Source organism: Myotis daubentonii, chromosome X (genome assembly GCF_963259705.1).
Source record: "Myotis daubentonii chromosome X, mMyoDau2.1, whole genome shotgun sequence".
In the NCBI taxonomy this organism is placed as follows: domain Eukaryota; kingdom Metazoa; phylum Chordata; class Mammalia; order Chiroptera; family Vespertilionidae; genus Myotis; species Myotis daubentonii.
In genome coordinates this window covers 65,283,687-65,309,140 of record NC_081861.1, presented here as the reverse complement: position 1 = coordinate 65,309,140, position 25,454 = coordinate 65,283,687, and the positions used below count along the sequence as shown (strand labels likewise).

General features: G+C 39.5%; 1 non-coding gene and 2 pseudogenes across 1 annotated transcript; all 3 read right to left on the bottom strand.

Annotated features, from left to right (window-relative positions):
• Nucleotides 1-25,454, bottom strand: part of LOC132223518 (nascent polypeptide-associated complex subunit alpha-like) — a 96,990-nt pseudogene that overhangs the window by 6,337 nt on the left and 65,199 nt on the right.
• On the bottom strand, nt 16,834-17,015 carry LOC132225481 (U2 spliceosomal RNA). The gene has a single exon (XR_009450954.1). It is a non-coding gene; the product is annotated as a U2 spliceosomal RNA (small nuclear RNA).
• Nucleotides 17,296-17,500, bottom strand: LOC132225457 (U2 spliceosomal RNA; annotated as a pseudogene).

The window sequence follows — 25,454 nt, the reverse complement described above, 5'->3', positions numbered from 1 at the left end:
AATTGATCATCACCTTGATCTTGAACTTCCCAACCTCTATAACTGTGAAACAATATGTTTTTTGTAGTTAAGCTACCCAATCTATGGTACTTTGTTATGGCACCCTAAGCGTAGTAGCCACTTTGTAGAAGATTGTTGAGAAAATTAATTTCTTCCAAAATAGTGGATCAGAAAAAGACCTCAGTTTTCAGGAATACAAATATTAAAAATTCTAAGATTATATTTATGTTATTGTTTTTATTATGAAAGCATTAAAGGCTCATTATAGCAAGTAAAGCAATATATATATGAAGGTGAGGATGAAGAAAGGGATTCTATTGAAAGTAAACTCATAGAGTGATCTGATCATAAATTTCTAAATGGGCAGGTCATATTGGTAGTAATGCTCCAGGCATATAACTTGTTTATTAAAAGGTTATCTTACCTTAAGCAAACTGTGTCCACTTTTCTGGGTATATAATTTTCTGTGTACACCTTTTAAAGAAGTCCTAACCACTCTCAAGAGAGCACATAATCTTAACATCCTTGTAATCCAACCCCCATCTTGCTTTCTCTCACCTCCTTGTTATCTTCCCTGTTACTTTCTTAATTTCAAATGCATAAAAGAAGTTGCAAACTTTTATTCTCTAGAGGATTTGAGCATATGTTGACAGTTTGGTTCAAATGAACTTATAAGAATTCTCTACAGGTTTGGACGTTGATTTTACATGAATAAAGGTAAATAATTTCCCTTTATATAATATCACCAAGAGATTTCTACATTCAAAAACATATATGAACATATATATTTGCTTTTATTTTGTACAAAATTATATAAATTATATAATACCCATTATATTACATTTTCCAATTAAAACTCTATCACAGATACCTTCTGTTGGTCAATATATTCAGACTTCATGTGTAATTTATATTAACTGTAAAATATTTTATTAAGTCTACTATAATATTTTCAACCTTTCCCCTACTAAGATATTTGGGTTGTTTCCAGTTTTTATATCTTTAAATAATCATACAAGAAATATTGTTCTACATATTAATTCTTTGATTTTTATACAGTATATTCCTAAACATAAGATTTGGGAACCAGAGGGAGTGTTACTTTAAGTTAATGAGTCCTTTCCAATTATTTTACATCAAAAAAGACATTACTTATTTTCAGGCCCTTCTAGAATGTATGGGGGTACCTGTTTTCAAAAAACTGTCAATATTAGAAGTTGTCAACTTTTAAAATATATTTTTATTATTGATAGTATTACAGATATCTCCCATTTTCCCCACTTTACCCCTTCCCTCCCAGCCCTACCTACCCTCTTTTAATTTTTTGCTAATCTGAGAATGTGAAATAGTATCTTGTCATTTTGATTGGTATTTTATCAACTATAAAGTAAAAGCTGGTAATCTTTCCATATATTTGTTGTGAATTTGAATTTTCCATCTGTGAATTATCTGATCTTACACTTAATCAATTTTTCTACTGGTTGTCTACTTCTTATCAATTATAACACCTTCTTTTGTTCTAGGGACAATAAACCTTTGTTTCCGCATATAGGCACTGCAAATGTTTTCTCCCAATCTATCTTTTCCCTTTGGCCTTCTTTATTAACTCCTTGGACATACATTTTAACAATATTTAATACATTTAAATCTGCTTATTTTTTTCCTTTACAAAGTATATACTTTCTATCTACATAAGAATGTATCCTTTCAGCCTTTCCTGAAATTGTATAAATATTCTTTTAAATTGTGGTGATGTTTTCATTCGCTACTAGTATTTTATCCGTTTATAATTTAATTTTACATACTCTTTCACTTAAATTTCTAACTTTGTTTTATTTTGACAGCCAATCATTTTGTTGAATAAACTACTCACTTGCCACTATACTGAAGTTTCATCTTGTCAGTTAACAGGCATTTGTTGAGGGCCTAACCAGGTTCTATTCTATGGGATAAGGCAATGAAATAGAGTTGCTGTTCTTTAGGAACTTTGGTTTTGGCCTGGGAGACAGGCATTAGACACACTAACAAATTAGTGGATTAAGTTCTGGTAGAGATAAATCTATTAAAGAGATAAAATAAGATAACATAATAGAGATGGCACAGGGAAAAGCTGTTAGTTAGGTTAGGTCAGGGAAGGACTCTGAGGAAGTGATATTTGAGACCATAAGATGAGAAGAAAATCATAAGACAATCTAGGAAAAATGTATTCCACAAAGAAGGAACAAAAACTATGTAGCCTTGAAGGGAAAAGCTCAATGTGGTTAAAGTGTGGTAAATGAGTGGAAGAATAGTAATAGTAATAGAGACTCGTTGCCAACAGATGATGCAGAGGCTTTAAGACATGGCTTTTATCTGGTTGTAATGAAACATGATTTGAAGGTTTTAAACAAGTAAAGTGGCATGATCTATCCTTTGTTTTAATTAGGTCAGTCTGGTACCTATGTGGACAATGTTCAATGAGTTTCAGTGTTTTTCCCTCAGGAATTTGCCAATTCTCATCATGAGGAATAAAGACTGAGCAGAAAGCAATTGCAGAGGGCTTGCAGGCTTACCTGGCTTGGGCACAGAATTTATAGTTCAGGGACTGCCAAGGATACCAATATTTGAGGTGAAGGAGTGGCATCCAGAGAAATACATTTGAAAGACTGCTTGCAATGTTTTCCTAAGGGTGTTCTCCAATTCCTCAACTGCCTGTACAGAGGGCAGAATTTCCATAAACCATGTTTAAGGCAGTAGCTAGTACCATAAAATCCTGAACAATGGTTTCATACCTTGATCTAGTTGTTAAGGTCTTAGAGTGCTGAAAAGAAGGGTATTTCATTTCAGAACTATCAAAGTAGAAGGTGCAAGATAAATATTTAAGGTTTATAGTTGAGATCACAAGAAGAATATAAACTCTAGGTGCAAGATAACGAAAAGAAAAAAAAAAGACAACAAAACCTAAACCCTATCCCCAACTGGATCAGGGTGATTTTCTAGTACTCTATTTATTTGCTTACTATACCAAAATTAAATTTCCTTAGATAAGATAAAATTAACCAAAGCCTCTGCACTTTTTATACAAGCATTAATAAAACATTTCCAAGCATTCTAAAAACAGGCCCAAATACTGACATCCAAGGGAAAAGAGAACAAAAAAAGAAAATATTTGATTGATAAACTGGAGTAACTATAAATATTGAAAATATCTATAATTAATATACCTATGAAAATAGAAAAAAATGCTAAATTTCACCAAAGACCTAGAATCTCTGTAAAAGAGGAGCATGAAGATTAAAAGGAAAAATAAAATAACTGCAAATTAAAAATTCAAAAGGTTTATTTCATGAGCTAATTCGATATGGCAGAAGAAATGATTAGTAAACTGGAAAGTGGGGGGAAATGTTAATACTGAAGCATGAAAAGGAAAAAGGACTTAACATGCAAACATGAAAATAATAACTACAGGGAACATGGTGAAAAAAAGTATATTATTCATAACTGGCAGTCAAGAAAGAGAGAGAATAATCAAAACAACACTAAAGAAAATACGGCTTGGGATATTTCCAAAACTGATGAATTATATCAGGCCATAAATTAAAAATGATCAAATAGCCCAGAGCAGTATTATTCCAAAGAAAATTTAAATCAGACACATGTTTATAAACTGTTGAAAATCAAAGATGAGGAAATCTTAAAAGCAACTGCAATTAAAAGAAAGGCACAGCCTTGATCGGTTTGGCTCAGTGGATAGAGGATCGGCCTGTGGACTGAAAGGTCCCAGGTTCGATTCTGGTCAAGGGCATGTGCCTTGATTGCGGGCACAGCCCCAGTAGGGGTTGTGCAGGAGGCAGCTGATCGAAGTTTCTCTCTCATCGATGTCTCTAATTCTCTATCGCTCTCCCTTCCTTTCTGTAAGAAAATCAATAAAATATATTTTAAAAAATAAAAATAAAAAAGAATGGCACATAAACTTTAAAGAAGAGATAATAAAACTGACAGGTGAATCTTTAACAGTAATGATGGAAGCCAAAATGCAATAGGATGAGATTTTTAATGAGCTAAAAGAAAATAACTTCTAAGTTGAAATTCTACACTCAATGATCACCTAATTTCTGGAAAAGGTCTCCTCTAGTGCAAAGGGAGAAAGAAAATTGTCTTCAATAAATAGTGCAAGGTCAGTTGAATGTCATATTAATAAGGAAAACAACGAATATTTACGTATACCTCACACCACGTGCAAAAACCAATTGCAGATAAATTGTAGATTTAAATGTGAAATTCAAAACAATAATTCTGTAAAAGCACAAATATTTTCTTTAATCTGGGTTATAGAAAACGCAGAGCATAAAAACTATGAAGGAAAATAAGTGCATAATTGAAAAACACCATAGCAAGTTTAGAAAAACAAGCCAGGACTATCAAAGTAGAAGGTGCCAGATAAATATTTAAGGTGGAAAGAGATATATGAAATAACTGTATTTGACAGAAGTACTTCATGGAGAACATATAATTAATATAAATCATTAAGAAAAAACATAAATGGACAAATATTTGAATAGGCATTTCAAAAAAGAATGAATACGCAAGATCAATACAAATAATAAAAAGTACTCAACTATATTTAGACATCAAGAAAATTCAAATTGAAATTACAATGAAATATCACTACATACTTTAAAAAGCACTAAAATGAAATTGATAGGCATTGTCAAAGATGAGCAAGCATTTGGATTATCTGACATTCACATGAATTTATTTTTATAATGTATATTGGTACAACTACTTTGGAAAATTGTTTGATTTTATTTACTGAAGTTTAATATACCCCTATCATATGACCCTTATTTACCTCATAGGTATACACTTTAAAAAAAAGTATATATATATATATATATATATATATATATATATATATATATGTTATATATGTCAAAAGATATGTACAAAAATGTTCATAGTGGCAATAATAGCCCCCAAACTGTAAACAATCCAGATGTTAATAAATAGTTGAATTAATAGTTAAATAAATTAATACATTCATGCAATGAAATATTTTAAACATTGTAAATAAAGAATCTATCAGTATTGGCAACAACTTGGATGAATCTCAATTATTCAATGTTTAGTAAAAGAAGCCAGACAGGATGACAGAAGATGGTGGCCAGCAGGACGTCAGTGAGGAAAAGAGTGTGAGTGAAGGAGCAAAAGGGGAGTTTGTGGATGTTTGTGGCGAATATGGTTGTGAGTGAGGGACAGTTAGAGCCTGCAGGACTCTCAGGGGCTAGCGGACCAGACTCTCCTAGATGGAGAGTCCCTGCTACTGCTGAAATTAATCACTCCTGGGGTGGCCAGCTCAACAGAAACCATGCAATCTTGAAGGGAAGAGCTGCTGTGACTAGAAACCCAGCCTCACCACCAGCCAGACTGGCCTCAGACACCATCCCAGACCCTACAGCCACTATGTCCAAAGACCTGCTGACTCAGCTGCAGACCCACAGACCCTGGGACTCCAATCTCCTCAACTGTGGGCTCCTGTGGGTCCCGGAGTGCGCTTCCCTGCCACTGGCCCACCATGTTGGTCCTGGGCACTGCATGTTCCACCAGTGAGTCTCGAACTACGCTCCCCTCCCACCAAGCCCACAGTGTTGGCCCTGGCCCTGCACATCCAGCAGACAAGCTCAGGCTGTGCTCCCTGCCCACCAAGACCACGGCATCACCCCAGCCCTGTGCATCCTGCCTGTGAGCCTCAGACTGAGTCCCCTGCCTGCCAAGCCCGAGGCATCGGCCCCAGGCCCCACGCTTTTAAGTGCTTGGACTCTTCTGTGAGAGCAAAAATGGGGAGATAAAAAAAAAAAAACTCCCAAAGGAAAGAAAAGGAGTCATCGGATGAGTAACTAAATGAAAAAGAGGCAAGGAATATGTCAGAAAAAGAATTTAGACTAAGGGTTATATAGCTTCTAAACCAACTAGATGAGAAAATCAACAACTTATGTAAAAACCAACAGGAATTTTTTTTAAAAAAAGATATAGCTACATTAAAAAATACAATGGAGGGTTTCAACAGTAGACTAGAAGAAGTGGAGGAACGAATTAGCAAATTAGAAGGCAGGGCAGAAAAACACACCCAATCTGAATAGCAATTGGAGAAAAAAATTAGAAAGCAGGAGGAAAGCCTAAGGGAGTTTTTGGACAACATGAAACAAAGTAACATATGTATAATAGGGGTTCCAGAATGACAAGAAAAGGAGCAAGGATTAGAAAACCTATTTGAAGAAATAATGACAAAAAACTTCCCTGATTTGGGGGAAAAAATGTCACACAAACACTGAGAGTCCCAAACAAGATGAAACCAAAAAGACCCACACCAAGACATGACATGATTACAATGGCAAACATTAATGACAAAGAAAGAATCTTAAGGGCTGTAAGAGAGAGAAGAAACTTATCTACAAGGAAACTTCCAGTAGACTATCAAATGATTTCTCAACAGAAACACATCAGGCCAGAAAGGAATGGAGTATAAAAAGTGATGCAAAGCAAGGAACTGAATCCAAGAATACTCTATCCAGCAAGGCTATCATTAAAAATTGAAGGGAAACCCTAACTGGTTTGGCTCAGTGGATAGAGCATTGGCCTTCAGACTCAAGGGTCGCAGGTTCGATTCCGGTCAAGGCATGTACCTTCGTTGCGGGCACATCCCCAGTAGGGAGTGTGCAGAAGGCAGCTGATCGATGTTTCTCTCTCATTGGTGTTTCTAACTCTCTATCCCTCTCCCTTCCTCTCTGTAAAAAATCAATAAAATATATTTTAAAAAGTAAAAAAAAATAATAAAAATCGAAGGGGAGCCTGGTTGGCGTGGCTCAATTGTTGAATGTCTACCTATAAATCAGGATGTCATAGCTCAATTCCCAGTCAGGGCACATGCCTGGGTTGTTGGCTCGATCCCCAGTGTGGGGCATGCAGGAGGCAGGCGATCAATGATTCTCTCTCATCATTGAGTTTCTATCTCTCTCCCTCTCCCTTCCTCTCTGAAATCAATAAAAATATATTTTTTAAAAAATTGAAAGGGCCCTAACCGGTTTGGCTTAGTGGATAGAGTGTTGGCCTGTGGACTCAAGGGTCCCAGGTTCGATTCCGGTCAAGGGCATGTACCTTGGTTGAGGGCACATACCCAGTAAGGAGTGTGCAGGAGGCAGCTGATCGATGTTTCTCTCTCGTTGATGTTTCTAACTCTCTATCCCTCTCCCTTCCTCTCTGTAAAAAATTAATAAAATATATTTTTTAAAAATTGAACAGGAAATCAGGAGCTTCACAGACAAAAAAAAAAAAAAAAGGCTAAGGGAGTGTATCACTACCAAGCCAGCAATGCAAGAAATGCTAAAGGGACTGCTATAAAAAGAAGAAATAGAAAGGCAAGAGGGAACACAGGCACAAGAATAAAAATGGCGAAAAAGAAGTACCTATCAATAATAACCTTAAACGTAAATGGATTAAATGCTCCAATCAAAAGACATCGAGTGGCTGAATGGATAAGAAAACATGACCCATACATATGCTGTCTACAAGAGACCCACCTCAGAACAAGGGACTCACACAGACTGAGAGTGAAGGGAGGGAAAAATATCTTTCAGGTAAATGGAAATGAAAAAAAAGCTGGGGTAGCAATACTTATATCTGACAAAATAGACTTCAAAGTGAAGGCCATAACAAGAGATAAGGAAGACCACTTCATAATACTAAAGGGATTGATACAACAAGGGGATATAACTCTGATAAACATATATGCTCCCAATTCCGGAGTATCCAAATGAATAAAAAAACTTATGGAAGATATCAAGGGAGAGATCAACTGCAATATGATCACAGTAGGTAGCTTTAATAGCCCATTGACACCACTGGATAAATCCTCTAGACAAAGGATCAACAAAGAAACAGCAATCCTAAATGAATCACTAGATCAGATGGACTTAATTGACATCTTCAGAGTATTTCACCCCAAAGCTGCAAAATATACATGCTTCTCAAGTACACATGGGACATTTTCAAAGATAGACTACATATTGGGACACAGGCAAAGTCTCTCCAAATTTTGGTACGTGTTTGCTAGGAGAGAACAATTGAGAGGTATCTGAATGTTACTAAAATTTTTTATTTTTATCGCAGTATAGTTATAAGTGTATAAATTTGGAAACATGCCTTGTGAATTTCAATAAATGTGACTTTTAAGTGATGTTACACTCCAGTAAAAGGTAAGAGTTACTCATAATTTGTCTGTTGATTTTGTATTTCTTCATAATACAGATTTTGTAGCTTGTATGTTTTTAGAAGTTTAGTCAATTCTTCTAGATTATCCAATTTGTTAACATACAATTGTTCACAGTAATCTCGTATCATCCTTTGTATTTGTCTTGTATTTGCAAGGTCTCCTCTTCCACTTCTGACTTTATTTATGAATTTGTCTTCTCTCTTTTTTTCTGAGTTAGTCTAGCTGAAAGATTGTCAATTTTATCTTTTCAAAAAACAACTTTGTTTTACTCATCTTTTCTACTGTTTTTTTTTTCCTCTCTATTTTATTCATTTATTCTCTGATTCTTGTTATTTTCTTCCTTCTGCTTTCTTTGGACTTAATTTGTTCTTTGCGTAAGAACTATTGCTTTTTTTAAATTCTGGAAGACAACTTGGTGAGGTATAGTATTATAGTTTTGCAGTTCTTTAAAGCACTTTGTATATATAATCTCATTTTTTCTTTGCCTATAAGTTTTCTAATAAGAAATTTGCTGAAAGCCTATGGCTGTTCCTTTATATGTAAGGGTTTTTTTTCTGGTTTTAAAATTCTCTTTGTCTTTAATATTAGACAGTTTTATTGTAATTTGTCTTGAAGACAATTATTTTGGGGTGACAAATTAGATTCATTAACTTGAATAGCTAAATCTCTCTTCAGAATTAAGAAGTTCTCAGCTATAATTTTTAAAGTAAACATTTTGCTCCTTCTCTCTTCTTTTTCTGGAATCATAATAATGCATAAATTGTTTCTTTTAATAGTATTACATAATCCATGTAAGCTTTCTTCATTTTTAAATTTATTTTCTTTATGCTTCTCAGAGTGTTTGATTTCAAAAGACCTGTTTTTTAATTCATTAATTCTGTCTTCTGCTTTGTCCTATCTGATGTTGAAGTTCACAATTAAATTCCTCAGTTGAATCATTGTTGTCTTCAACTCTAGGATTTCTAAACGTTTTTTTCTTAATGGTTTGTGCTTTCTTATTCATCTCATTTCGTTTATGCATTCTTTTCCTAATTTTATTTAGTTGTCTGTGTTCTCTTGTAATTTATTGAATTTCCTTAAGAGGATTATTCTTGTCACACAGTTCATATATCTTCATTTATTTAGGGTTAGTCATTGGAATTTAATTAGTTTCCTTTGATGGTGTCATGTTTTATGACTATTCATGATCTTTTTGGCCTTGCATTGGTATTAGCACATTTGTGGATGTACAGTAGGCACCCTTCTCAGTCTGTAAATACTGGTTTCAGCAGGCAAAGTCTTTTACCAGTCATTCTGCCCAGGGATTCTGAGTCAGCAATATAGTGATGTTGCTGGGAAGGCTTGCTGCTGGGGACATGGGCAGCTTGGTGCTGGGATGAGTAAATCTAAAGCCTGGATGAAGGTGTTGGGCTCTACTATGACCCTGGGTTTACAACTGACCCCTGGAGCCTGGGTTTCTAAGCATTCCTTGGGAGCCTGAAGCCACAGGAGCTGACATGAAGTTTAGCCATGGGAACTGTACTTTGCAGCCTGCTGGGAGCCTGGATCACAGAAGTCATTTAGGACAATGGGAGCTGGCAGCCGGGAGAAGGAAGGCCCTGATCAGCCCTGATCACCAGATCATGTTATTGATCACCAGGCCTCTAGTTATTAATAATGAGCTACAATGTTTGCTAATGACTAATTACTATAATAGTGTTGCATTCCTTTCCCTTATTCACCTTACATGCAGGCGCACCATTTCTCTCCACTAATACTAGCAGTGAATTTTTAGCAGCCGATTGCCACGTCATTAGTCTGGGACTGACTTGTTTGGTATGCACAACAGGAAATATTTCACTTTTGGAGGACAAGAAAAATGGGATTATTTGCATTACACTTATTAATTTGTAGAGTTATTCAGTGTCTGGTAAGTTAATGTTCAAGAAAAAATATTAATTTTTATTAAAATGTTCTATTATTTTATGTTAATGATTACTCATTTATTTCGGCCCTTTGTATTCAACATGTCTCTATTGAAATAAAACTACGTTTCTATTGTTGCAGAAATTACCAGTCGACTGGAGGACACACAACCAGGCACTTGGGAGATTCAGAAAAGGAACTTCATTGCAGGATCACCAGTGCTGTGGCACAGGAGAATTGGTTCCCAAAGCTGAGCGCTGATCTCAGCGGCCTCTGATCTTATAAAGGGCACTAAGTTCTTTGTTCACAGTTCCGGGCTTTTTGTGGGCTTTTGCAGCCCCCCTATGATGGTGGTAAGGGGGAGGTGAGGTTACAATCAAAGGCCCCAGCTGGTGCCCACAGTTGGCCCTCTTATGGGGGCTGGGCATGATTTATGGCCCCTGCAAGGTAAGTATTCAGGGAAACAGATTTTTCAAGGCTAGGTCACAGCTGGGAAGGGTGTTGGGTAACAGGTTTTTCAAGGCTAAGGCCCAAGAGGGGAGGGGGTTAATTATGGGCTTGTAAGCATATGAGTCAGAATGCAGGTTTGAGGTGTCTAACTGTTAGACACCTGGTAGACAGTGGTCCGCAAACTCATTAGTGAACAGAGCCAAACATCAACAGTACAACGATTGAAATTTCTTTTGAGAGCCAAATTTTTTAAACTTAAACTATATAGGTAGGTACATTGTTATTAACTTCATTAGGGTACTCCTAAGGCTTAGGAAGAGCCACACTCAAGGGGCCAAAGAGCCGCATGTGGCTCGCGAGCCGCAGTTTGCCAACCACTGGCAAGTTGCCTTACACTATGAAAATTGAAGCTTTTGTTTTTTTGCGGCCCCCATAAACTTAAACCTTGTTTATTTGGCCCCCGTTAGCCTTTAAATTTGAAATGCTTGTTGTACACATTCAGCTGTCTAGGCTTGGGGGAGCAGTAGTAGGGGTTATGTGAATGTTCTATTTTTTGACTTCCTCATTTTCTTGTTTCCATGCTTCATCTATGTGCTTTAATCCCTCACTTATAATCCCTAGCTCTTATGAACGTTTTTCATATGCAAATAATTGATCAAATTGATGTTAGTGGTGGGGGGACATGGTAGAAATGTCACCATTTTCCTGATATTATCCACTGTATGCTCCTAATTCTTCTGAGATGTTAAGTGAATTGAGCTATTTCTAATGAATTGGGTCAATTAATGAATTTTTTAGATTTTTTGTTTTATTTATTTATTACTGTGCCATTTGTATTGGTCTGCTAACAGCTACATTGTAGTAAATTTTAACATCTGACAAGGAAAGTACCTCTCCCTATTTTTCTTTTCCAAGGTTATGCCTTCAATGTGAATTTTTAAATATCTTTATTGATATCCCAAATTTAATCCCCACATCATAAAAGTATTACTACAGAAATCGCACTTAATCTTGATACTGATTTGGGAATGATATGTATGTTATATTAAATTTCCCTTCCAGAAAAATGATAGATTTTATTTTGTTTTCTAATTTATATTGCCCTTAAATTTTTTTAAATTAATCTTAGATGTTTAAAAGATTTATTACAAATGTTTACATAATTGTTATGATTACATTTCTCATTATTGCAAAGAAAATCTATTTCTGTACATTTAACATTAATTAAACTGTTCTACCAACTTCTCATGTTTTCTAATAAAGATTTCATTTTTTGCCTAGCACAAAATCAATTTATAGTAATTGAGGTAATATTAGTCTTTTGTCAATTTCTCCCTATAATTATATCAGTTTTTGCTTTATATATTTTGAGGGCTATTTTGTTTTGTTTAAAATGTTATATATTCCTGGTGAAAGAAAACTGTTATTCTTATGTGGATACAATTGCTATTTTTAGAATTTCCTCATAAGGTAATTTTGTTTTATATCACTACTAGAGGCCTGGTGCACAATATTCATGCACTGGGGGGTGTAGGGGGGTGTCCTTCAGCCAAGCCTGCATCCTTTCACAGTCTGGGAGCCCTCAGGGGATGTCCAACTGCAGCCATGGAGGTGGGCCACTGTGCTTGGCCTCTGGTGGTCAGTGTGCATCATAGCAACTGGTCATTCCCAGGTTCGGTCAATTTGCATATTGCCCTTTCATTATATAGGACTAGAGGCCCGGTGCATGAAATTCATGCTCAGAGGGGGGGGGGTGTCCCTCAGCCCAGCCTGCACCCTCTCCAATCTGGGACCCCTTGGGGAATGTCAGACTGCCAGCTTAGGCCAGATCTCCTGCTGGCCTCATCACCCCCTAAGTGCTCCCCTGTTGACCTGATTGCCCCTAACTGCCTCTGCCTCGGCCACTGCCACTGTGGCTTTGTCCGGAAGATGTCCGGTCTAATTAGCATATTACCCTTTTATTAGTATAGATAAGTCTATTTCACAATAATTTCTTTTATATTTTCTTTTTTCAAAAAGCATTTGAGGTGGCCACTGTTTAAGAAGCATACCTGAAACTTTCTACTGGAAGTATAAGTTAAAGATTGTAGGTAGAGGTAGCAAGATAGCTGCTAAAGTGACTTATTATCCCAGAGGCAGATGATTACAGTCTCATCATCCCATTGAACTGAATTCTTTTCTTACTGACTCCTCTCCTTAAGCTTCTCATTTATTCCTTCTATTGTCTCTTTTTCCTGGCTCATCCTTTTTAAAATTTCTCTTGCACACATTCTCTCTCTCATTTAAAAAAAAAGTATTTTCTTTTCTGCTCTCCTTTTAAAACTTCTTTTTCTCTATCCCTTGTCCCTCTTGTTACTCTTCCCTCCCCTTCCCTTCTCTGCCTTATTCCATCCCATCCCTTCTTTTACACTCTTTTTACTGATCACTTTTAACATTTTTCATTTCTCCTCTTTCCTTTTCTCTCTACTTTTACTATTTACTGTTTTCTCCTGTTTCAAATCAGTTCTATCTACCTGTGCATGTGTCTATCTATCTATTTATCCACACACTTACTTAGCTATCTTTATTGTATTTTATTAACTTTTTTTTTTTAAATCTCATCCCCTTCACACACAATTGTATTTGACTTCCTTATTGGCTTCTCCCTCTCACACAATTTTTCTCTCTCCTTTATGTAACACTTTTTCCTACTGACTCATCATTTATAAACTTTTCTTTCCTCCTTATTTCCTACTTCCGTTCCATCATCCTTCCCATATTTCTCCTACCCTCCCTCCCTCCCCACATTCCTTCTTTCCTTTATCTTTACCCCTGCCCTCCCTTCCCTTTTCCTTCCTTCCCACCTTAATTTTTTTCTTCACTTCCTCCCTTAGACCTTCTTTGCTCCCTCCCTCATTTATTCCTTCTTCCCATTCTCCTTTTAAGCTCTACCAGCCCCCCTTTTAAAACTTTTCTTCCATCCTTCTTTCTCTCTCATCCTACCTTTCCCATACATTCTTCTCCACTTACTTCCATTTTTTTAATATCTATCTATCTACCTGCCTAATTATTCACTATCATTTATCTTTTTTCTTTTCTGACTCCTAGTTTTAAAATCTGTCCCCAGTACACAACTATACTTGATTTTCATTATAGCTCCTGCAGTTCACTCATACATCCTCTTTTCTTCTTTAACTCTGCTCTCTACTGACTCCTTTTTAAAGTTCTTCCCTCCCTCCTTCCCCTCTTGCCCATCCTCCCCCCTCTTCCCTCACTCTTTTACTCTTTTTAAGGATAATTTAAAAAAATACTTTCTTCTCTCTCTCTTTCTATGCTTTTCATCCTGTCTTAGTACTGAATTCTCCACTTAAAAATCACACTCAATAAAAATATATTTTAAAAAAATCACCGTGTACTTAATTTTCTTACTAACTCCTCCTTTTAAACTCCCCTCACTCTCACATTCTGTTTCTTCTTTTTATTTAACTATTTTCCTGCCCTCACCCCATTTTAGCATCCTTCTCTTTCCTGCTTTCTTTCCCTCCCTCCCTGTGAACCTCCTACAGCCCTTCTTCCCCCCTCTCTCCTCCCTTCTCTCCCTTCATTCCCCACATCTCTCCTTCTTACTCCTCCCACCCTCCCACTCATTTGCCTTTCCCTTAGGAGCCTGAACCCTGCCTCCCTCCCTCCTTGCCTATTATTACCCCACCCCCCCCCCCCCCACCCCCCGGCACTCCCCCACCATGTTCACTGGTTTTTCTTTTAAACCTTCCCCTTTCCTCTCTGGGGCCTGCTTCCAGCCCCGCCTGAGTGCATTTTGATATTAAAGCGTCCTTCCATTCGGGGCGGGGCATTAACCCCCAGCTCAGGGCCCAGCCCTGGCCAGGCCTTTGCCACACCCCCCTTCCCCGGCCTCCCTGCTGCCATCCTCCTCCCATTCCCTGCCTGGGATGCCCCAACTTCCAATCAACAAACTACACTTAAGGCGCCACCAACCTAACCCTGGCCAGTGTCTTTGGGGTCCAGCCCTCGGGGGCAAAAGGGGTACCCTTCTTAGTGTCTGACTGTGCCTAGCTAAGCTGCACCTCCCTTCCCAGCACAGGACGCCTGGCCCAGTGAAGGTGGCTGAGGCCTGCACAGCCCTGGGCGCTACTGCCGAGAAGCAGGAGTGTCTCCGCCCAGAAGGCCTAGGACCAGTCTGCCCTTCTGTCTTGGGACCCGGGGGCACCTCCCTGCCAACAGCCCACGCGGGGGGAGGTGGGGGGGGTGGGGTGGGGGCCACCATCCCTCCACCTGCATCTGGGCGGGGCTCCCTGCTTGGCGCTGCCTGTGCCCACCCCTCACCAGGCGCACCTGATCCGCCCCCCACGGTCGCCACCCCCTCCCGCGTGCAGCCCCACGTTTCCTTCCTTTTTCCACTCCTCGCATCCATAAGGGACACACTCAAGAAGCGTTTGTTTTTTTTTTTCAATCGGAAGGGGTTACAAACTTTTGAATCCACTGAGCTTGTTTGGGGTAGGATTCTGAGGTCCCAGACCCCTACGGGGAGAGGCGGACGGCCTTACAGTGGGTTGGAGAGTGAGGGTGGCTTTCTCGCAGATCTGCTCCTGGGCACTCAGGGACCTGGAGACACAGAGTCACGGAGACTCCATTGCTCTTTGCTCCGCCCTGGTGATTCCCGGAGACCCCGCCCTACTCAATTTACATCCCAGCCCAGGCTGTGCCAGTGGCACAAAAGGAACCACCTGCGCTTTTGCAGCCTAACCCAACAAACCATAGATTTCAACTCCTCACATACATAAGGGACACATTCCTGCATTTTTTTCTCATTCCCTTTCTGTATTTCTGTTTCTCCTCTAGGCCTATCTGCATGCAGGCCTGACTTTCTCTCCCTCTCCTTCCTTATCCCCTCCCATTGTATCCTATCCTACCTACCCCAGGCCTTGCAGCTGCCTGAGTCCATGGCTGCCTGAGCAGCCTCCATGGCTTTGTCTGGATGGACGTCCACCCTAATCAGCATATTACCCTTTTATTAGTATAGATAACAATCTCACCTTTCTGTTGTTTAGTATTTGTCTGAAACATCTCTTTGCATTCTTTTTCTATTTTATTCTTTCTGAGAACTTATGCTTTAAGTGTTTCTCTGGCACATAACATATAAGATTGTCAGTTTGGATGAAACAAAAAGTTTATTCTAACAATTTATAATTTATCTTGTGATAGTTGTCTAATTAGAAATGTATTTGTTTCTCTAATTTTACTTTTTAATGTATATTTATTCTACTTTTTAGTTCTATTCATTCTTTATATCTTTCCTTGCCTATTTCTGATTGTCTTGCTTTTCTTTTTGTTTTTTATTCCCTTTTCTCTTCATTCAATTTATACACTGATGCATACAATTTTCTTTCTTTAATGATTGCCCTTGTAATTTTCATTTAATTTTAAAATGTCCAAATTTATATAGCTTTTAAATACTCTAAACACAGAACATTATTTGGTTACTATAACTTCAAAATGTTTTAACTCTAATGACCTCTTCCAAACTATTATTATTGTTCATGGTTTTTATACCTATCTTTTTTTAACCTAACTAATTATACATTATTATGAGTTTTGTCATCCTCCTCTTCCTCTTCATCATTATCTTTGCTAACAATATTTGTACAAATTTGTACACATATGCCATTTTATTTACTCTCTATCCCTTTTTAAATCTCATATTATTCTTCTGAGATAGTTCTCCCTCATTTTCAGATGTACTTTGTTTAATCAAGTCTCTTGGTGGAAATTTCTCAACTTTATTATTTATCTGCAATTGTATTTAGTAGAACCTCATACTTGGAAGAAAGTGTTTCTGAGCATACAATTCAAATTTAAAAGTTACTTTGTTTCAACTCTTTTGAAGCTATTATTCTGCTATTTTATTACTTTTTTTAGTTGGTGGTGAGAAGTTACTGTCAGTATAATTGTCTTCCTTTGTTTACCTTTCTCCCTTATTGCTGTAAAATCTTGTCTTTGATTGTTGAATCTGTAATTCCACTTATAGATTTTAAAATTTCACTTGGGATATAACATTCTTGTAGGATTTATAGATTTAGAATTTTCATCAGCTATAAAAAAAATCATAATCATTATCTTTTCTAGTATTGCTGCTCTTTGTCTTCTATAATTCCCCCTTCAGAAACTCTGGTAAGATATATTAAACCTTCTCATTCAATGATCCATATTTACCAATGTCCTTTTTTTTTTTTTTTTTGTGCACCATTCCCAGAGGTACTGCAGTACCCGGTTGATGCATGCAGTGGATGGAGCAAGCTCCTATTCCATTTCCCTATTCCAAAAGTACATCTTATATAATAAAAACCTAGTATGCTAAGTGTCTGGTCGACTGGTCAGCCATTCAACCAATCAAAGCCTAATATGCTAATGATATGCTAAGGCCACTCTACTGCTCACTATGATGTGCACTGACCACCAGGGGGCAGACAGTCAACTGGTCAACCAGTCGCTATGATGTGCACTGACCACCAGGGTCAGACACTCCGACTGGTAGGTTAGCTTGCTACTGGGGTCTGGCTGATTGGGGCTGAGCGAGATGGGCCAGACACACTCTGGAGCCCTCCCATGGTCCCTCCCTGACTGGCCAACTTCCCAAGTCCCTCCCTGGCCCTGATTGTGCACTGGTGGGGTCCCACAGCCTGGCCTGTGCCCTCTCGCAATCCGGGAACCCTTGGGGGAATGTCAGAGAGCTGGTTTTGGCCCGATCTTGCAGGGCAGGCCAAGGGACCCTACTGGTGCACAAATTTGTGCACCAGGCCTCTAGTTTAATATAATGTCCTCAGATAGAGGATGTATCAGATATTAAAATGATAAGAACAGATGCTACACTAGATCTTAGCCAAAAGGCTGAGAAGCAATTCAATGTCTTTTTTTTTATGTGTACCACCCCTTTATCACTCTGTGAATGAATCTGGATAATTTCTATAGGTATATATTTTTTTTTATTAAATAATTTTTATTGATTTTTAGAGAGAAAGGAAGGGAGAGGGAGAGGGAGATCGATATGAGATCAGAATATTGTTCAGATGCCTTCTGCATGCCCCTTCCTAGGGACCAATTCCAAAACATAGGCATGTGCCCTGATTCAGAATGGACCTGGCAACTCCTGGGTGCACAGGACGATGCCCAACCAACTGAGCCACACTGGCCAGAATGATATATCTTTTAATTTACTAGCTTTATCTTCAGCTGTGTTGTGTCTGCTGTTTAATTTATCAATTTACTTTTAAGTTATTTTAATGATTATATTTCCTACTTATAGGTTCTAAAATGTGCCAGTTTATTCCGATTCGTTTTTTGCTTGCTTATTTTTGCAATTACATTCTTTTGTTTCTATGAAGCAACTCTATAATCCATATATGAAAATGCCAATGTTTGAACAATTTGGTACCCAAAGCTGTTGCTTTTTGTTTCTGCTGACTCACTCATAGTAGCTTCTTTTCTCAAGTATCTTGATTTTTTTGAATTGTGGTATTATCACTGAATTTTAACCTGTGGGCCTACTGCAAACATAAGCTGGTAAAATTTTCCTTAAGATATAATTTATTTTCTTCTGCCAGTAATTGGGGCTGGGGGAATGTCACACTTAATATGACTGCTAAAACATTCTCCACAGTGTCCTGGCTTAGCAATATAATTTTGAGAAATTTTTATTATAACAAATGTGAAAGCTGAATCTAAGTCATTAATTTTATCACTATAAACTATTATGTTTTTGGAATAACATAAAGGTTACATATGATTCTACTACTGAGGAAGAGAGGTTATTTAATTTTTTTCTTTTAAAAACAGTGTAATGAAATAAGCCAGTCAGAGAAAGACAAGTATCACATGATCTCATTCATATATGGAATCTAGTGAACAACATAAATTTGAAAAAAATAGATCCAGAGACATAGAAGCATGGAACAGACTGCAGAATCTCAGAGGGAAGGTGTGTGTGTGGAGGGAGGGAGGGAGTAGATCAACCAAAGAACTTCTATGTATATATGCACAACCCATGGACATAGACAATAGGGTTGTAGATGCTTAGGGTGGGAGGTGGGGATGGGCTAGAAGGGGTCAATGGAAGAAAGAAGGGGACATATGTGATATTTTCCACAATATCAATATTTTTAAAATATGTAAATAAATAAAAACACTTTTTATAATGAATATAATTTTATCTATAAACTAGTAGCCCGGTGCACGAAATTCGTGCACTGGGGTGGGGGGGGGGAAGAAAAGGGCCCCTCAGTCTGGCCTTCACCCTCTCCAATCTGTGACCTCTCAGGGAATGTCCAACTACCTGTTTGTGCCCACACTTTTAACAGATAACAGCTCCATTATTGTTTCTTTCTTATGCTTAAAACCATTGGAATTAGTAGGTATTCAAAGTGTGTATACATTTTGGGGGGGACACCCTGTATATCTCTAGTCAGCGGTGAAAGAAACCAACAGCAGATTTGGAACCCCCAGACAGGAAACCTCACTCACTCCCCACAAGTCTCCCCACTTCACTTTCCACCTTCGTGGGCAGCAGGAGAATCAACATTTTCTCTCATTAATTTGGAAAAGCACGTCCTGTCACCTGCTGCCAGGCAGGAGTGCGCTAGGCCCCAAGCAAGCGAGGCTCAGTCAGGGCAGCCTTTGCTCATGGGTGCTGGCACCCAAAGTGCACATTCCTCCTCTACAGTCGCCCAGGCTATCCCACTGTTTCACTGAGAGGACGGAATTCCTCTCCACGTCTGGGTTCTTGATCTTGAACACTGACCGAAGGCACCTCAGCGAGGGCCGCCCGCACCCACCAGGTGTGTCTGTCTGCATCTGCTCCTGCCTCAGCACCTGCATTAACCCCCTACCCCTAGAGGTGATCTCATAGCTGCACTGGCCTCCATGGGAACAAGGCATCACCACTCTGCCCTCTCACTGTCATCTCACAGGCACCCACGCTCAGCACCCAGAACACCCAGACATTCTCCAAAGGACGGGAGTGCATCAGAGGGGATGTGTGCACATCCTCTGGGGGTGTTAGGCATGCTGGGTTGATGGAAGTGCGGTGGAGAGGCGGGGAGAACTTGTGCATGCCTTGGTTTGAAACTGTTGCAGGCGCAGGAGGGTGACAGTGTGCTGGGGGATGTTCGCACACCAGGGGGGATGTGCACACAGGAGGCCTCTGGCTTTGCAGATCCACAAACCCCAGTGGTGCGGCCAGGAGGACATCAGTCTGGCCTGCCACGGTGGCTGTCCCTGTGACCCTGCACCTTCTGGGCCAGGAGGCGGATCTTGTGCAGCCACTCCTGGGCGCTGATGGCCTGCAGGCGCTACTTCAGCTCAGCCTGCAGGCTCAGCTTGGTGTGCTCACAGCTGTCACCACCACCATGTGGGGAGTACAGGCCTCCCTCCGCCGGCCTGCCTCCCCTGTCTAAAGGCTCTCTGCGCTGCTCACCTGCCCAGAGTGACGGGGGTTGGGTGGAAGCCAGGCCTCCTGCTCTGCCCAACCCCGGCTGATCCGCCCCTGTGCGAGCTGCTGCCCCACCAGGAAGGGTCATGGATCCGGGTACCAGGACTGCAGACAGCCTTAAGCCCTGCCTCCCGCCCAGCAGGGTCATAGATCTGGGTCCCGGGACCGCAGTCAGACTGTCCCGGGCCTCAAACACTGCCTCCTGCCTGGCAGGGTCACGGATCTGGGTCCCAGACTGCGGACCGCCTCAAGCACTGCCCCCCACCTGGCAGGGTCACAGATCCGGTCCTGGACTGCAGACAGTCTCAAGTGCTGCCCCCCGCCCGCCTTCAGTATCCAAATTAGGCCTGCCATCTTATTGCTTCAGGGTGGGGGTCCCCACTGGGGTGCCTGGACAGTCTGGGCAAGGGGATGAGGGCCGTTTTTAGGCTGCCCGCACCCCCTTCAGGGTGGGGGTTCCCGCTTGAGTGCCTGGCCAGCCTGGATGAGGGGATGATGGCTGTTTGCAGCTGTTCACACCCTCTTCAGGGTGGGGGTCCCCACTGGGGTGCCTGGCCAGTCTGGGTGAGGGGTTAAAGGCTGTTTTCAGGCTGGCGGGCAACTGAAGCTCCCAACTTCTCCTTTTTTTCTTTTTTCTTTTTTTATTCTGGGATTTATTTACCTTCTATGGCTGTCACTGGAGCTGAGAGCTGGCTTTAGCTCTGAGGCCTGGGTGAAGCTCTGAGACCTCGGCTGTTCAAAGCAGGGATCTGGGTTTGTTTGGGTTCTATAATTGAAACACTGTTGCAATCCTGCTGGCTGAAGTCCGGCTGGCTGAAAGCAGGTTTCTGGGTTTTGTTTAACTTCTATAATTGCAACATTGTTTCTTAGAGTGCAAGCTCAGAGGCTGGCAGTGGCAGGCGGGGAACCTTGGCTTCCTCCATCACTGGAGCAAGCAAGACTCCTGTTTGCTTCAGCTGCCTGGCTGCCGGCCACCATCTTGGTTGGCGGTTAATTTGCATATCGCCCTGATTAGCCAATGGAAGCGTGTCAGAGCTACGGTTAATTACCATGTTTGTCTATTATTAGATAGGATATATGTGACAAGTAGAAATGTACATGTTGGATTCTACGGTATGCTGTTTTCACTGTAGTAGGTACTACTAAATTATGTTCTAATATGGTTCCACCAATTTGAATGTAGGATTTCTCCTAAGTGAATTGGCTGTTCACAACATTTTCTCATTTTTTTACTTGTTTTAATCTTACCCTTTGCTGATAGCGTATGGATATCAAATTAGGCTTTCCCATTTGTGGTTTACCTTTTAACTATTATGATGTATATTACCACACCATATTTTAAATTTTAATGAAATCTAATTTACCATTTTAATGAAATCTAATCTATTCAGAGACTGTATTTTTTGGCCTTGGTCAGGAAACTCTTCTCTATTTCATAGTCATACAGGTATTCATTTATATTCTTTCATATTTTTTTTCTAGTGATTATTATAATTCTTAATTTTATGTTATGTTTTTATCTAAAATTTAATTTTGTTTGTAGTGTAAGTTTAAAATATTATTTTACTTTTAAAAATATATGTTATCTAATTTTTGTAGCACCATTAAATAAATGGTCATTAGTTCCCTTGTCATTTGTGTCAATGTAAGAAACATTCAAGACTGTAGAGAATTTTTGTGAGTTTATTTGAGCCAAACTGACAATTGCCGGTAAGTAAAACCTGCACCGATTGAGAAAATGTTCCAGAGAATGGCAGATTTGTGGTCTCTGCAGTGCAGTACCTGTGCTTTGAGGGGTCCAGGAAAGAAAAATTACTTTGACATTCCAAAGATATGCAAAAGACAGACAGGCTCAGTTAAGGCAAAGATTAACCTTTGTCAGGGAAAAATACTGCCCTAGGGCATGACTACCTACCATGAACTGCTTTTAGTTAGAAAGTTTTAATTTCAGACCATCCTATACGGTAACTTTCTATCTCTAAGTTTGTAAGGTCCACTGTGCAGGCTTCCTTTGAGCTTGTCAGGTTTAGTATGCTGCCCATTTTAATCCACATTTGTAAATCTAAATCTTTGACATAGAGTCCCATATATAAATGAGATTTTTTTTCCTAGGCTCTTTACATGATTCATCTATTTGTGTATTCCTGCACCATTTTTACACTAACATGACTTCTAAGTTGTTACAATATTAAGTTTTGGAAAGTTTAATTATTGCGCACCATTTACATTTACTCTGCTTTTATTTTTCAACTATCTGATTTCTTCAACTTTTAATTTGCAAAATCAGTTTTTATTTATTTTATTTTTTAAAATAAGTCATTGTTCAGATTATTACAGTTGTTCTTCTTTTTCCCCCCATAGATCCCCTCCACCCAGTTCCCACCCACCTCATGCCCTTACCCACCCCCTCCACTGTCCTCATCCATAGGTGTACGATTTTTGTCCAGTCTCTTCCTGCACCCCCCACACCCCCTTCCCCCCAAGAATTGTCAGTCCACTCCCTTTATATGCTCCTTGTTCTATTATATTCATCAGATTATTCTGTTCATCAGATTTTTTATTCACTTGATTTTTAGATTCACTTGTTGATAGATATGTATTTGTTGTCACTTTGTTGTTCATAATTTTTATCTTTTTCTTTTTCTTCTTCTTCCTCTTAAATAATACCCTTCAGAATTTCATATACTAGTTTGGTGGTGATAAACTTCTTTAGCTTTTTTTTGTCTGTGAAACTCTTTATCTGACCTTCAATTCTAAATGATAGCTTTGCTGAGTAGAGTAATCTTGGTTGTAGGTTCTTGCTATTCATCACTTTGAATATTTCTTACCACTCCCTTCTGGCCTGCATAGTTTCTGTTGAGAAATCAGCTGACAGTCGTATGGGTACTCCCTTGTAGGTAACTAACTGTTTTTCTCTTGCTGCTTTTAAGATTCTCTCTTTGTCTTTTGCCCTTGGCATTTTAATTATGATGTGTCTTGGTGTGGTCCTCTTTGGATTCCTCTTGTTTGTGGTTCTCTGTGCTTCCTGGACTTGTAAGTCTATTTCTTTCACCAGGTAGGGGAAGTTTTCTGACATTATTTCTTCAAATAGGTTTTCAATATCTTGCCCTCTCTCTTCTTCTGGCACCCCCATAATTCAGATGTTGGTGTGCTTGAAGTTGTCTCAGAGGCTCCTTACACTATCTTCATATTTTGGGATTCTTTTTTCTTTTTGCTTTTCTGGTTGGGTGTTTTTTGCTTCTTTGTATTTCAAATCTTTGATTTGATTCTTGGGATCCTCTAGTCCAGCTGTGGGCAAACTACGGCCCGTGGGCTGGATCCGGCCCGTTTGAAATGAATAAAACTATTGAAAAAAAAGACTGTACCCTTTTATGTAATGATGTTTACTTTGAATTTATAATAGTTCACACAAACACTCCATCCATGCTTTTGTTCCGGCCCTCCGGTCCAGTTTAAGAACCCATTGTGGCCCTCAAGTCAAAAAGTTTGCCCACCCTTGCTCTAGTCTGTTGTTGGATCTCTGTATATTATTCTTTATTTCAGTCAGTGTATGCTTAATTTCTAATTGGTCCTTTTTCATATCCTTGAGGGTCTCACTAAATTTCTGGGAGGCTTCTAGAAGATTCTTGAGTAACCTTATAGCCGTGGTTTTGAACTCTATATCCAGTAGTTTGCATTCCTCCATTTCTGTCATTTGTGAACTGTTTCTTTGGCTCTGCATTTTGGCTGCTTCCCTGTGTTGATAGAGTTTCTTTGTGTGCTAGGTGTCCTATAAGGCCCAGTGGCTCAGCCTCCCTAATTATCTGAGGTGGACCCTCTTGGTGCACCCCTCTGTGGGCTGTGTGCACAGTCTTATTGTAGTTAAGCCTTGATTGCTATTGGTATCACTGGGAGGAATTGACCACCAGGCCAATTGGCTGTGAGGACCAGCTGTGTCTACAATGGGAGGACTGCTGTTCTGGAGACATCCTTATGGGGCAGGACTTGCTTCAGTGGGGCTTTGGTGTTCACTGAGTCTTCCCCTTGAGTGTGTCTCTTATGGATGTGAAGAGTTTTAATCTGGTATGGTCTCACTCTGACCCCTGGGTACACTGGCTGATCTTCAAGGAGGTGCAAAGTCAGCCACTGCCTGAGGCCACCCAGCAAGAACTACAGACATCTTCAGGTTCCTCCTCTTTGTTTGGGGTTTGGAGGTGCCCAGACCAGGCCCAGCTGTGAAGCAAGGCAGGCTGCTGTCAAGCCTTAGGCCTTCTTTTGGAAGCTCTGGGGCTCTCTGACCCAGCTGCAGTTTTTTAGGTTTATATATGTTATTTATATATAGGTGGAGAGAGCATTGGCCATTTATATGCAAAAGCCTCTGCGCACAGCTTGGGTGGGGCTATAAATTGGGTGGGGCAGGGTCTCAGGGAATCACTAGGGCAGAGCAAACAGCAATGGCTGCCAGTCAGCCCTGCACTGGAGAGGTCCCCGTTTCTCTGCATTTTTTGCCCCCATACAGGAGCAATGATTGCTGTGAGCACCTCTGAGAGAAAGCCACCCTTGTGTTCCAGCCCGGTGCCAGACAGTCCAGTTTCTCCCCATATGAGTCTAGGTCCCCAGAGTCTTGCCCAGAACTGGAGTTCAATGCAATTGGGAGCTTTTATCTCCCTCCAGATTGAAAAAGAGAACAGTGCACCCAGTTGCCAGCCCATTTCATGGGGGGCCTGCATACCTTCACACTTCCACACCTCTGTATCTCCTACCAGTCTCAATGAGCTTTTCTCTTTCCTTCTAGTTGTAGAACTTCCACTCATCCAGCCTTCACGTGGTTCTGGATGATATCCATTTTGTCTTTTAGTTGTAGTTTTGATGTGGTTTTGCGAGGCAGCAAGTACAGGTGTGTACCTATGCCACCATCTTGGTTCGCAAAATCAGTTTTTAAAAGTCTTATGTAAATATGTCTTAGGATTTATTTAGGTCCTACAATAATTTCAGAATTTTCTCTTGATGGTTTTTCACAACTTTTGTTATTGTTTTATACTTGATTTTTGGATTGTTCTTATCAATAGCATCTTTAAAAATCTTACATGTTCTAATTATTATTTATCAATTCTTATTTGATATGTATCATTTATTATTTCTATTTATTATAGGTTTTTCCTTTTTTAACTACTAATGAAGTAATTTAGTGTGCCCTCCCCTCTGATTTGAAAGTTATTCATTCTAATCTTATGGTCTTAGTGATCACTCTAAAGAGTTTAACACATACATGACAGACAAAAGACTAAAGTTAATCTATTTTCTATCCTCATTCTAAAGATGCCCTTCAACCACTTAATCACTAACTCAGCATTCATGTTACTTGCTGTTATTTTTTAGTAATTCAGTTAC